The 14,178-nt window shown below is 38.4% G+C and overlaps 2 pseudogenes; one reads left to right on the top strand and one right to left on the bottom strand.

Annotated features, from left to right (window-relative positions):
* The first annotated feature begins 858 nt into the window (after positions 1-858).
* On the top strand, positions 859-9,400 carry LOC124888877 (annotated as a pseudogene).
* Positions 9,401-9,839: 439 nt separating this feature from the next.
* LOC124888876 lies at positions 9,840-12,503 on the bottom strand (annotated as a pseudogene).
* Positions 12,504-14,178: the final 1,675 nt, after the last annotated feature.

The following is a 14,178-nucleotide window of genomic DNA, read 5'->3' as shown; positions in this document are numbered from 1 at the left end:
CAACACTTGAAGAGCTAAGTAAGGAAGTCGAGTGTGAAGAATAAGTGAGTGTATTTTGAACTAATGTTTGCTTGTTTTTTTAGGTACAATTGCAAATGGAACCCAGAAATTCCAATGCTCCAATCGTGGACAATAATGTTATGAATGTCCTCTGAGCTAGTCTTGAAACTTTGTCTCAAGGCGTGGCTAGGATGAAGGCAAATATTGAGAAATTAGGTTCGGATGTGGCCTCAACGAGTGAGAGGTTGGAGAGGGTGGAAAACCAAAGGAGTTCTCGACCTCATACCCCTCAAAGAACCTCACCTACTATTACTCCTGAGACTTTGCACCAAAGATTGTATCCACCAACTGCTTCAAACCAAGTTAATCTTTACTTCCAAAGCCGAGAACAAGATTGACCTAGCCGTTCTTCACTCCACCAAGTTCCACAAGGAGGACTTAGAACAAAATTTCCATCCCTAAACCCTAATCCTCCACTCCAAAATCATTCAATTCAAAGACCTTACACTCTACTTAATCTAATGTCTCCTTCTCAAGCTACACTAACCCAGAAATACCCCATCCAAGTAGAAAAAGAGGGAGAGTTAGGATCCAAGAAGAATGAGGCCAAGCCTCAAGATAGATAGAAACTTAGTGGTGAGATATAAGAATAATATGAAGTAAAGAGGGCAAGGGAAAGGGAAATTATGGGTAGTGAAGCAGGATAGGAAAAGAAAAATGTGCTTGTGGGATTTTCCCACAACGGATCTTTGATACTTACTAACCCATATACTAGAACCTTTACTAGCATTGATACTTCTTATGTATAGTTTCAAGTTCATATGCTATCAAAGAAGAAAAGGGGTTCCACACGATAACATGGGAAATGAGCTAGTGACAAGCTTGGTTGAGAGCTCCAATCAAGTGGACTGCCGTGGCATAGACCGAGGTATCATTACTACACTCTACACTTTCTTAGACTTGAAATGTTATGATAAGGATATTAGTATCCAATGTGAAGTAGCTTCAGGTTTACATAGGATAGAAAAGCATGAATCTTTCCTGTATAGTTCTCTTATTGCATATCTTAGTCAATTTGCTCTTAAAGATAGTTCACTACTTGATCATGTGAGTGATATGATTCAAAATCCTCAATTTAATGTTCATTCTTGTAATATTTACCATGATATCGGATATATTCCTTTGAGTTTGTGTGATGCAAACCGTGCTACTAGTTTTGCTCAAGGTAATCATATTCTTGGAAAACTTTTAAATAAAGGTGTGCTTGATCTTAAGAGAAGACTTATAGGCCATAAATATTTAGTCTTGGATGATAACCGAGTAAAAGTATTGGTTAATCTTGGCTTATACCCTTGGTTACACCATCCCTTTGATCCCGAACACTAGTGGGTTGGGAAAGGGGTTACCTCAGCTTATGTTTATCTTTCCTTGATGATTATCTTATCCCTAGCCTTTGTATTGTTCAAACTACATATTTCATGGTAAAAACAAAGGATTGATGGTTGTATTTTAAAAGTGTACCCCCTCAGAAAGATGTCTTCACACTTGATTCCTTTCTATACTACCTCTTTACCTATGATGATAATCATGTTAATTTCGAATTTGTGTTGTGTAGTGGTAGGAAGTTTGGTGGCTGGTTTCCTAGTTTGAATGATTGTGATATATGGTTAAGGTGGATCTTAAGATCAATAGTGGCACTATATTTGATGAGGTCCTTTGCAGAGGTAATCAAACAAATGTATCTTATGGTTCCTAAGATAAAGGTACTCTTACCTTTTAGGTTTAGTAAAGCCATTAAGACCAATGTAGTTTACTTATCTCTTGATATTTGTTAGAGCCACTTCCTTTGTGCCATTCATGCTAAGCTTTTCATATCATACACAAAGGACCCGTGGGTATAGTCCAAATGTGAACAACCTTGGCTTGATGACATATATGATAGTTTTGGATTGCACTCTTCTTTCCTTGATGTTTATCTTAGCTATGTCCTTTGTGATGCTTGTGGTACATGTTTCATGATCATTACAAAGGATTTTTGGTTGTATTCCAAAAGTGTACCCCCTTGGCATGTCTATATAATTTGTGGTACTAATGCTAACCCTTCTATCATGAGGATTGTGTGCTTTTTTTTCTTCTCTATGGTTTTGCAAGGTGCAAATTTAAGGACAAATTCCTTTCAAGATGGAGAAGATGATACAAGCATGAGGAGCACAAGTATTACAATTTTTGTTGAAGGTCCAAGTTTCGGATTTGCAAAGTGAATTAAAGACCTTTTGAAGCCTTTTTCAAAGCCTTGTCAAAGCTCAAGAGCTACAAATATTATAAGACGCGTTTATGAAAATGGACGCGTTTGAGCTTGTTGTGAACTCACCCAATGGAATGTACGCCTTACATGTGAGGGCTGGCCTTAGGTACTCAAAAATATACCTAAGGCTACCCCAAATACACTCCACACCCACCACCCTCATTAAGGGCAAAGGAGTCTTTTATAACACTTTTTGTAATAGACTATTTAAACATTTTCCTTAGTCTTGTTCCTTAGTTAGATTATTTTGAATGAAGGTTGTAACATTGAAACACCATTTTCCTCTCAAGAATAGAGTAGACCACCAACTTTGAACATCACAAGTTAAAGGTTCCACTTGTGTTGTGAAACGGCTAGAAACATGAGTGCTTGAGTGAACGGAGTTCCTCTTGTGTTCGCGTAAGAACTTGGTGCTTGTTAATCTAATTTGTTGAGGTTTTAGAGTTTGATAAACTCTTTAGTTTCTATATTTTGTATTCTCTTTATGTCAAGTTATCTATCTTATTTATCTTTTAAGTTTGTGTTTGTTGTTTTCTCTTGGTGTCTTGTATGCATGGGTTGTTTTGCGAGATTGCAAATTGTTTTGTGCTCATTTAGATACCATTTTGTATCAATCAATCTTGGGGAGATGATACTTATTGTTGATTATGACCTTGTTCAATTGATGATAGTTGATACTTATTCTGTGAGAACCGTCTTTCTTGCACATGAAGAGAACTCGAGCACCCCATAGAGAGACACTAGGTCTGATGAAACTCTTATCTAGGAGATCTTTAAATTTCTGTTTTAATTCGTTAAGATCGATTGGAGATATTTTGTAAGGTGGAATTGAAATAGGCTGGGTATCTAGAAGGAGATCTATTCTGAATTTGATTTCCCTCTCGAGTGAGACCCAGGAAGATCTTCGTGAAGTACTTCTGGAAACTCATTTACTACTGGAACTGGACCAAGGTTCGTAATTTTGAACTCTAAGTCCTTGACTCAGACAAGATGATAGATGTATCCCTTGGAGACCATTTTTCTTTCCTTAAGGTGGGAGACAAATCGACCTATAGGCACTGAGGTACTACCTCTCCATTCTATGACTGGATCCTTAGGAAAATAGAACTGTACTATTCTATTTCTCTAGTCGACTAAGGCGTAGCAAGAGTGGATCCAATCCATGCCAAGTCTGATATCAAAATTGATCATTTCTAATTTTATATGATCGAATGAGGTGACATTTCGGGACACGATGACTGAGCAATTTCTATACACTCGTCTGGATATAATAGAACTACTACCCGAAGTAGACACTAAGAAGGGTTCTACAAGGATTTTGGGACTGACATCAAAGTCTACGACTATATAGGGAATTACAAAGAAAAGTGTAGCTCTGGGGTCTAATAATAAATATACATGAATATAAAAGACTTGCAACTTAACAGTAACCATATCAGGTGAACCCTCTTGATCCTAGTTAGTCTAAAGGGCATAAATTAGATTTTGGTGTTGTCCTCCTGTTGTATAAAAAGTGGTACCTTGCTGAGTAGGGAAACTTGATGGAGCTGATGAGGAGTTAGCCTGACCTTGCTGATAATCATTTTTATCCTTTTATGCAATCACTCCCTTATCCGGTAGCCCGACTTACCAAACTCAAAGCAAATATTGTTACTTACCATATATTCACCCTTGTGGTTCTTACCATATGTCCTACAAATTAGGTTGGTGCAACAACTATTCATGCTCCCCTAAACTTAAATCATGGTGATCTATCATAGGCATCCTGTCTAAGCTTAGGCACTGGAGAGCTAGTAGATGATGGGGATGGGGTTGATGAATTATAGAGGAACTGAGAATGATTCCCACCATCTGACCTCTGCTGATAGAAATTGATACTACCAGTCCTGTCCCTCTTCTTTTCTCTTTCCTTCTCTTTGAGCTTCTCTTCCTCAATCTGTTGAGCATATACCTTCAATCTAGAGAGGTCCATCTCCTTAATCAATATGGTTGTCATGCACTTCTTGACTACATCCTCAAAAATATTAGACACAAACTTACTCATTATGGCCCTAGAATCAGAAACCATAGTCAGAGCATATCTTGCCAACTGGGTGAACTTAAGTGAATAAACCTTCACACTCATGTAACCCTGCTTCAAATTAATGAAATATTACACCTTGACCTCTCTTTATTTGAGTGGGAAGAACCTGTCTAGAAAAGAAGTAGGAAACTTGTCCCACTCTATAGTCCTTACTTAACACCTCTGTCCTTTTTCCACTACTTGAACAGAGTATGGTCTACCTTTTACAATTGATAGGTAGCTAAATCAACACTTTCACTTGAAGTAACACCTATGATCTCGATCATTTTCTGAATACTATCTAGGAACTCCTATGGATCCTCCTCCGACTTAGATATGAAGAATACTGGAGGATTCATACAAGTGAAATCTCAAATTCAAGCTGCTATCGTACTCACCACAGGGCTTTAGCTGGAGAAACAGACTACTGGTTATTTTGTGTAGCCATAGATTGGGCTAATGCCATGAAGGCAATGCTAAATTTAGCGTGAGAGACCTTCTCATTTAAAGGGTCTCCAGGAACAAGCGGTGGTGTTAGATGGTCCCCATTCCTTCTTTTGTTAGCCCTTATGGGAGTCATTTTTCATAAACGACAGAGATTGAGTTTGAAAAATAAGTTTAATAGAGCTTGCGCTCAAACGCATGACATGAATAATAAAAGAAGGCAGATCTTCCTAGAATATTTTCATAGCCTTTCTCCCATAAGTATTGTGTGCTTCACACCTATGAATAAGATTCTACTCAATGCAGCTTTCAGACACTCTAGGACACTTTAAACCTTGTGATCTGATACCAAGTTTTTCATGATCCGAGACTAACCTCTAGTTATAACATAGTTCTTAGTCACAAGTGATCCCAAGCTAACACATGGCCGGGTTTTGACATTGAGGATATCGCTCTTAATCCTAGGCTACCGCTGGGGAAGATTCAGGAATAGAATATGAGAGATTCTTACCAGAGGACACAAATTGATCTTTTTGTTCTAAGGCTTAGAGTCCTTTATGACTACTTTTTTCGTTATTGTCGAGGAAAGAAAGTCATCCGAAAAGAGTGAACCTCTCGGTACTTCTTTCCTCACCCAGTAGCGAGATCTTTCATCGATCGAAATAATGTGGATTTGCTCCACACGTATAGAAGTCCAAGGAAGAGATTTCACGTATAGAAAGAATTTAGGCTCTCGAGTGTGACTCTAGCAAAGACACTCAAATGCTATGTTGTCACTCTGACTTTACCCTTGCATTAGGAAACAATCTTTCTTCTTATAAATGGAAAGATTGATTGACTGTGTTCCCCGCGGGCTAAAATGGGGAAACTCATTATGGTAGGGTGTTTTCTGTTCCATAATTTCTTACTTGATTTGAAGCTGGCATGGAGTGCCTGCCTCACATGAGACCTTCAGGTCTCTAAGGAAAGAGGATAGACTCCCCGATTCTTGGGGGATACGCATTGCGTATTAGTTGCGTCTATGCGTCTAATCGTAAAATTCAGATTTGGTTAGTCTTGCAAGATAAAGTGAGTGTCCCGGCCCTAGCCACTTTCCTTTCTCCTTACCGAGGGTAAGAACCTTGTTTGAACAAGGATAACAGCGTGACTCTAACCTTTTTTACTCTCCTTTTTATTATATCTTCCTGAACAGTCACTTTCCTTCCCTGTGGGTGGTTAAAGGTATAATCCTTTAGTTGAGTTTGACATAGGATCGCAACATCCTTAATTTAAACTGATCAGTTTCCCTCACCCCAAATTTATTAGATTCTTGCAAATAGAGAGCTTTTATATGGTTAACTCTCCTTGTCCACCCACCGGGATTCATGTCTCTTCCTATGGTGGGAACCAGGTGGAGAGGTCGATGTTTCACTCATCACCCAGGGGAACAACGGAGCTAGCCGACCTCCTGTACTAAACTTCTATTGGGTTCATGCTTAGGAACTAAATCTAGAATGACTTTTTGTCCTGTCGAAATGATAAAGTTGTGGAGAGGATGTGTCACGTGCCGACATAGCGTTGGTTCGTTCCTGGAAGACTGAAACAACTGATCCACAGTTGGTTCGTGTTGATGGTTGGTTGACTTGAAAGGGTCTTGTCCTCAAATAAAATATGTGTGTTGGTGTTTCCGGGACAGAATTCCTTGTGGAGGCATCGGGGTTAGACCAGCCTCGAGCTTCCAGAGTAGTGGTTTCTTTTTATTTTGGAAGTGATCACTCACCTGTGGCCATCAGACATAAGGGTGGAACTCTTTCTTAGTAAGACTAAGGCTAGGGCGACTCATTCTATTTTCTCTGAGGTCAGGTAGGTGAAGTGCTTAGCTTAGGTAGGGGGACGCATCGAATCGCTTAAAGGCCTTGGTGATTCTCCAATTTGGTAATATAAAGATAAAAAACCTTCTGATCCCAAGTAAAGCTTGTCTGATGGTATTGTATATAAGAGAAAGCTTTCTTTTAAGAGTGATCCTTCCCTCTCATCATAAGAAAAGAAAGGTTTTGATTTGTCTTTGCTTGAGTAAATACGGAGCCAGATCAAATAGTCTAATGAGAAAATGTCCGTTCACGTCAGGCAATGGTTTGGTTTTGTTGATCTAAGTGATTTCGAGATTCAGTGAGTGTTCAATGTACTTTAGTAATAGTATGATGGATCTAGTGAGCGTACTGTCTTACCTTGTCCTCTCAAGGCATTGCAAAAAATGGTTTTTGAAAAATGCTAGAAATAGTTCAACATTTTTCTAGTGCAGGTTTTACCTTTATTTGGTATACTTTTTCTCATGTCGTACAACCACAATGAAGTTTTAAATAAGAAAATGTTTTCTAGCAATTTGTGGATGGGTTTGAAAGACTTGAGCAGTAGGTTTCGACTCGGTCAGCTATCTTGATGAAGATTGACTGACGATAAGAAATAATGTAAGTGAGAGAATTGTTCAGTGATATTCAAAGTTTTCATTTTTGATTGAGAAAGCGCTAGGCCCAATGAGTTCTCCTATAGTGCCTCAAAATTAGGCTGGAGAGTCGGTAACCTGAGATCGCCTAAGATCTAATGGAACTGTCTTTGATTGAGATTGAAAAGAGAGATATAGAAAGTGTTCCATGATTTCATTATTTTCAGTCTTCAGCTTAACTCGATCACCTTTTGACTCCCATGTCTTTTCATTGGTCAACAACCAACTAAAGTGCTCGATACTTCTTCTCTACTCGTACAGGCTTGACGGAGTTAAGCTATATTGAGGGAATCGTTTTGTCTCAATCAATCAAGATTGCCTCAACTAGATAAATTCACTTATTTCACACAATTCTTCTGCTCATGCCTTTTCTATGTTATTATTGTTCTTCTTAGTTTTTTCAATATAGATGAATGACTTTACTTTCTTTATGTAAAGAATTCGGCCTTTCAACAGGTCGTTTTATACTTGAAATTGTTTGTGATTTTCTTTATAATAATGTGCGTGGGTTTTCTCCTTTGGCACAACTTAAATCATATCCTTCTTTCTCCTTGTGGGATTCTTCCCTCGGAAATAAACCTTCTGGAGTTCTATGTCAAACAGTCAGACCCGGAATGGGTGGAAAATGTACATTAAGTGCTATAAACCACCCCGATACATTCAGCCACATATAAAGTATTGGTCCGAGACTTCCTAAACACAGAGATGTGTTTTGTAGCTCGGGACCAGATTTTCTCTCTATCAACTCATTTTTTGTGGTCGAGAGGATCCCCAATCAGTCATTGTTCCACAAGACCTAGATTCCATACTAAAAGTGCACCTTGAACCCCTCGAATTCAATTGCCCGTCTCTATGCCAGGTCTTGGAAAGTTTGTCTTTTGAAAGAGAGACATCCCCATTCTATTATGAGGTAAAAAGGACCCAGGAAGAGCATTTCCAGGTCTTTTCAAAATAAAAGCACCAAGCCCAATTGGAAATGCAACATCACTGAGAATTGAAAGAGTTATGGGAATCCCTGTCGAGAAGGAACACTTTTCTAAGCGAAGAAAATGCCTCTCTAAGAGAAAAACTTTTTATTCTTGACAGGGAAGCCCCATAACATTATTTATGCGTTGTTTCAAGTTCTGATTCATAGTGATTTAGTTCTGATACATAATCAATCCTATCAAATATTTTGATTTTTTCATTGAATTACTCATATATATCCTATGAATTTCATTTCGCACCGAAAACTATTCTAGGAGAAGTTCTAATCCTTTCCGTTCGGATATTGATTGGACTTGGTTTGACATGGTTTACACATTACTAGTTCCCAGAAGAGTTAATATTTTCATTAGCTAAACCCTTTCTTACCCTGCCTTTGGATTCGTATTTTTTTCGTACACAATTAACGGAGGCCTTCCCAACATATGTTGCAAAGTCTCCAATAACATGCTCTTACTTTGTCTTTCCCTTAATAAGTCATCAAATTTGGTGCTTTTTGATCCCCAGTTGCTATGAGGAACAAAGAACAAAATACAATCGATTCCTCTATTTGAGTGGTTCTCACTTCTCCTTGTTCCTGTTCCTAACTACTCCTCGGGTAGGTCCCAATGTTTGGCACTTTCCATACTTCATAGGTGCAACTTCAACAAATTCGCTCATGATCAACTTACAAGCCTAGATCTATTACCATATTATGTTAACTGTTCATATTTCATTCATTCCATCAGTATGCTCCCAGGTACCTGTAATTGTGATCCGTTTGCCAGAACCAAGGGATCTTCTATAGAAACCTCCACGAACTATCGTCGTTTTTTGATGGTTTTTCCGCTTCTCATATCTGCTCTTTCCACACCTCCGGATATCTGGTGCCAAATTATCGTCCCTTTCCTTGTTTCTTTGATAATAGAGTTGGCTATCTTTGTGGTATTGATTGTACAAGTTCATGATGAGGGCTGGATGAGTGGAATGAGGGAAAGCGGCTCGATCGACAAAAAAGAAGTGGTTTTTTGCACAGCTTGCTCATAGTGCAGGTCCCATTTGTATATCGTATTTGGCTGAAGAAGCATCGGACAGGTTGGAGTTCTTACCTTCTTGGGACTCCATGGACCAAGATCTGCTTTTATAATATAGTCAATACTGATTTACTTTAGTTGATCATATGGATGTAGAAAAAACAACTAATTTGGATGAAATAGAAAAATCTCTTTTCCATTTCTATTTACCCAGTTCATATCCTTGTTTTGTGTGTTCTGGGAGGAATTCGATCTCAGAATACCACCTAAATAACTACTACTAGAGACTTAAATAGGTTGGGAAGAAAGAGTCTAATTTTGGGTCGGACGACATACATCTTGGTTGGTTCCACCACCACAAGAGATTGGACATATATATAGTCTTTCTTCTAAAAAAGGGATTCTTATATATATATTTTTCAAATAGCTGCAAGACCAAAACCAAAATCCTTTATTTTACTGTTGTTCCTCCCAGATATATGGATTACATACCCGGCTCAACATTCTTGGAAAAAAATTGAATCGAGGGTTCAGAGGAGAATTGGCCATTCAATCTTGTGAACTAATCGAGACCAAAATTGGAAAAAGAGATACAAACGGAGAGGAATAACCAATTAATGGAAGAACATGAAACCATTTTATTTCAATAGAGGTACAAGAAATGGTTGGGTGCAATGAAGTAGGTGAAGTGGTTGGATTTTGCGAGCTGTTCCAACCACTGCTGGATGTGATTCCAAGAGCCGAATGAGAATGAATACCACACAGAAGAGTCAAGACCAGGCTACCTGATGGAATGTTTAACCGATCTATTCCGAATCTACCAAATTGGTATGGAAGTTGTAACATGGGAAAACCACGAAAAACACGACTTATTTGAATAACCTAGTGACCTACCAATTATAGAAGTAGGATTTTTGGCAAGCAATAAACACTTAAATAATACAATTCGAGTGTACCATCTTCTTTCTCATTTTGAGGAAAAGGTGCAGAAGGAAAAGGAAACAATGGAGGGATCCGAATTGGACCTAAATAGGAATGACATGAAAAGTCTTTTCCCAAACCTAGAATTAAGGGCGTTATGAGGATATACAAGAGGAATAGATAAAAACTCGTGATTGGTGTGGAGGGGAAGATCTTTTTATGATATAGTTCAAGAAAGAGTCATCTCATTTTCTTACTTTTTTATAATTCATTCACTTCAAGACTGGTTCTGAACGCAGCGTAACATCATCTTCAACCAACCTCCACCGTACTTTTGGTGCGACCATTAAAGAATTGCTTATACACTAAAGAGCTGCTTATACATGTTTATTAAAAGAACGACTTTCATTCATTATCATTAGTCTAACGTAAAACTAAGAAAGAGAGATGTGCCTAAGGTGGCATATAAGTAAACTGTGCATGCTAAGATAAGAGGAGAGATGTTCACATACTTTCTCTTTGCCTTACCGTCTTTTCTCAGTGGATCATCCACATAGTCTGAAGTAAGGTTAGTGACGGAAACTTAGCTATCTTTTGGTTAGGTTTTCTGAGGTTGGTTCCTCTACTAGAATAGGTCCCGAATGCATCACTTCTCTTACTTTTTGTGCTTATCTTTAATTAGAAGATGGTCACCCACCCTAAGAAAGATCAGTTCAGCAGGCCAATTCACGCATATTCTGTAGAGTATCAGCGCCAGCCCTATAAGCTAACTTTCCATTTGATGTCAAAAGAAGAGCAATCGGCCCTATGAAAGTCATATCTTTGACTAATATACATGGGATTCTGAGAGGATTTTTTAATTAAGCCAAGAGGAATCAATTTAGCAGTCCATACCAGGTAGATTTAGGAGTGACTGGTAGTGAATGCTCGGTAGCAAAGGTGCAAAGCAGACTCGTCTTAACTTTACTTGAGTTTAGTTTTCCCTGGAAATGATGGAATAAGCTTTTATTCCTCTTAGAGACTATGAGATCATAGGGAGCTCGAATGAACTTGGTTAGCTGGGACTAAGAAGGGATAGGATTTGATTAGCGTGATTTCTGCCTGTCCTTTCCTTACTCTGTCGATGGTATGCCTAAGATGGCAGTCTTTATCCTTGGCTTGTACTCAAGAGCCGAAGTTCGAAAGACAACCAATCCTTTTCCAGTAACCATTCTGAGTAGGATTTTAGATCTATGTTCAAAGGAGGGGGTCTATTAGCAGAGCATCAATAATCGGGTTGTAGGTGTTTGTAATCGGAGTTAACCAGACTTCAATTACAACTACCCTCTTGGCCACCCTCTCATTTTTGTGATTTTACCAAGAGGGACTACGTTCTCAGATGCACCTAAATTCTAATGTCCTGTGTCCTTACACAAGCGATGGTAAGTCAACTGGTGCCATTAAGAAATTGGTCCCTGAGAACCCACCCAGTATCCATCTATCAAATTAAATGTAGGTAGCAGGATCTAACAACCACCTTGGTGTGGTCGTTATATCCCACCCTGCTCCCATGTTATAACATTTCCATATCAAACTAAACAATACTAAATCATAGTCAACGTTTGATCTTTTCCAGGATCTGATACACATAGGAACTTCCATCAATTGATCAATGGTTACTTCTGCTGATAAAGTGACAGTATAGTACCACGAGACCTATTTTAGCTATTGTTTTACCCAATTGAGTAAAACAGTGCGTTCAAGGATTTCTCATTCACCATCAAACACCAAATCTTCTGGGAAAGAGCCCTATCTCCTTAGGTTTTAACTCCGTTCGAAGATAATCCACTAACTTTCCCTTTAGATAAGGATTGAGATTTCCAAACCTTCCAATCCAATATTCTAAAGGTAAAGGATGTGACCTACCTGGCTTTCGAGCAGCAGCCTTCAATCTTTCCCATCGTTTTGACTGGGTAGAGTAAAGACTTGAATGAACCCTATACTCTGCTCCTTCCAACCTTTGTAAAATGGAAATATTTATTGAATACTTGGTGAGAGATTGTACAAACCAAGAGTTGTCCTACAGGAAAGTAATGACCGAAGAGATATGAGAGATAAATCCACTTGCATGGACTTAGTCCAATAACTCTTGGCAAACTTGATGGTACCATTATCAGAAATTATCGATTTTGATTCTGAAATGGTAACACCAAGCCTATCCAATAACTTTTTGTACTGCTCTACCACCTTTATGTCGGTGATTAGGATATCACCACCTAATAAAGCGTAATCAGCAAAAGGAGCTATCCTCATTGGGTATGCATATTTTGTAGCCAACCACACTATATAGTGGTGTGACAATGAAAAGAGGGACCAGGATCCGTAGTAACCAATAGGCTATCCAGTAAGAACGGTATCTCAGATATTTTCTTAAAAATCGGTTTATCTAATAAGAAAGTGTTAAGACCCAGAGAACTGTTGACTATTAAAGATGCGAGATTACTCCCCCACATACAATACATGAGGGAATATATCACACTCAATGGCCAATGGTCCATTGCAGATTGAAAATCTAAAGAAAAGCAAAATCAACTTTTCTTCTTCTTTAAATATGCAATGGACGTTCCTAGTCGAAGGTTCCATTAGTTGGAATTCTGGATAGAACCTTCATATCCCATTTATGAACAGGAAACAGGAGTCTTTGCTCTATATAATTACAAATTGCAAAGATCTATCTCTTACCACCTCCATCAATCACCTGAGCTAACCTACCTGTTACCAATGGAACCCTGGTGTAGGCCCCTAAAAGAGAACTAAAGTAAGGACCTACACATTTTTCAAAATATTCAAGGGAGTCCATGGCAAATCGAGTATTATTAGAAAAAAAGGGTAATATACCATTTTTGACCACAATATACCAGGTGAAAAGAACCCATTTGGAATTGAATAAATTTTATTTATATTCTAGATAAATGCCGCCAATTCATGCTTAAGATTAACAAAAATATTGTTGTCTTTAGCATATTTTAATGGCTACCTTATCAACATTATCGTCTAATTTTAATCCATAACTACGGATGAAAGTGTCTAATAAGGGGGTAATTTTCCAAGTAGGTTCCCAAGATATTCCTAATTCCAAGGGAATGTCTTTCAGGAATGGTAAATAAATGGGTTGCAGTTCCTTGAACAAAGTTTTCATTTCATCTAGGACTCCTAGGACACAACCAATATCACGGTGTGGAGTGGCAATAGAAGAGAAGGTTGCCTTTATAACTTTTTGGCAACTAAAATCACTTAGCCAAACCAAACCAAGATAGGTATATCCTTACCAATCTATCACCGTGATCGGACTTTGCTCCTATACATTTTCGTAACACAGTAGGTATGATCCGGGGGATACCACACCTGGTCAGGGATATTGGAACGAAGAGGGAATCACCCTTTTTGTAATTCCCCACATAATAACGCTGTAGGGAGACTGCACACTATTTCAAATACAAAGCAGTGAACAGAAAACCTGATCTCCATTTCATGATCTGAACTTTTCGAACAAAATCGCATCCTCCAAAGGTGATCTCTATGGACATGGACGCAGTGGCGACTAAAGGAACCCAAAAGAGGATTCCCTTTAATCTAAGGGCCTGTTCAAAAAGACCCCGCCAAGAGAACTTGGGTGACCTTTCGATCGCACTAAAAAATGGAATTATTAATCAAAATTTCTTATTTATAATAAGTGCAATCTATTTGTCATTCCTAGTATCTCTACTCTCCCTATTGGACCAAACAAGTCAGTCTCAGGGGAAGGCACCTGGGTTCCAACCAGGGGTTTATTCTCACTTAATCTCAAGCACCCTAGGGTGCAAGAGAAAGAGTTCGAATAAACTAAGATTGTAATACGATATTAGTGCTACAACGCTAATACTACAGATCAAAATAACTATCTTAACATTCTTTAGACAGTTAGATTGATCCATAATATTAACATAGT

This window comes from Capsicum annuum, chromosome 11 (genome assembly GCF_002878395.1).
Source record: "Capsicum annuum cultivar UCD-10X-F1 chromosome 11, UCD10Xv1.1, whole genome shotgun sequence".
NCBI lineage: Eukaryota > Viridiplantae > Streptophyta > Magnoliopsida > Solanales > Solanaceae > Capsicum > Capsicum annuum.
Note: the sequence above shows the minus strand (reverse complement) of the source record. Positions and strands in the feature narration are given on the sequence as shown.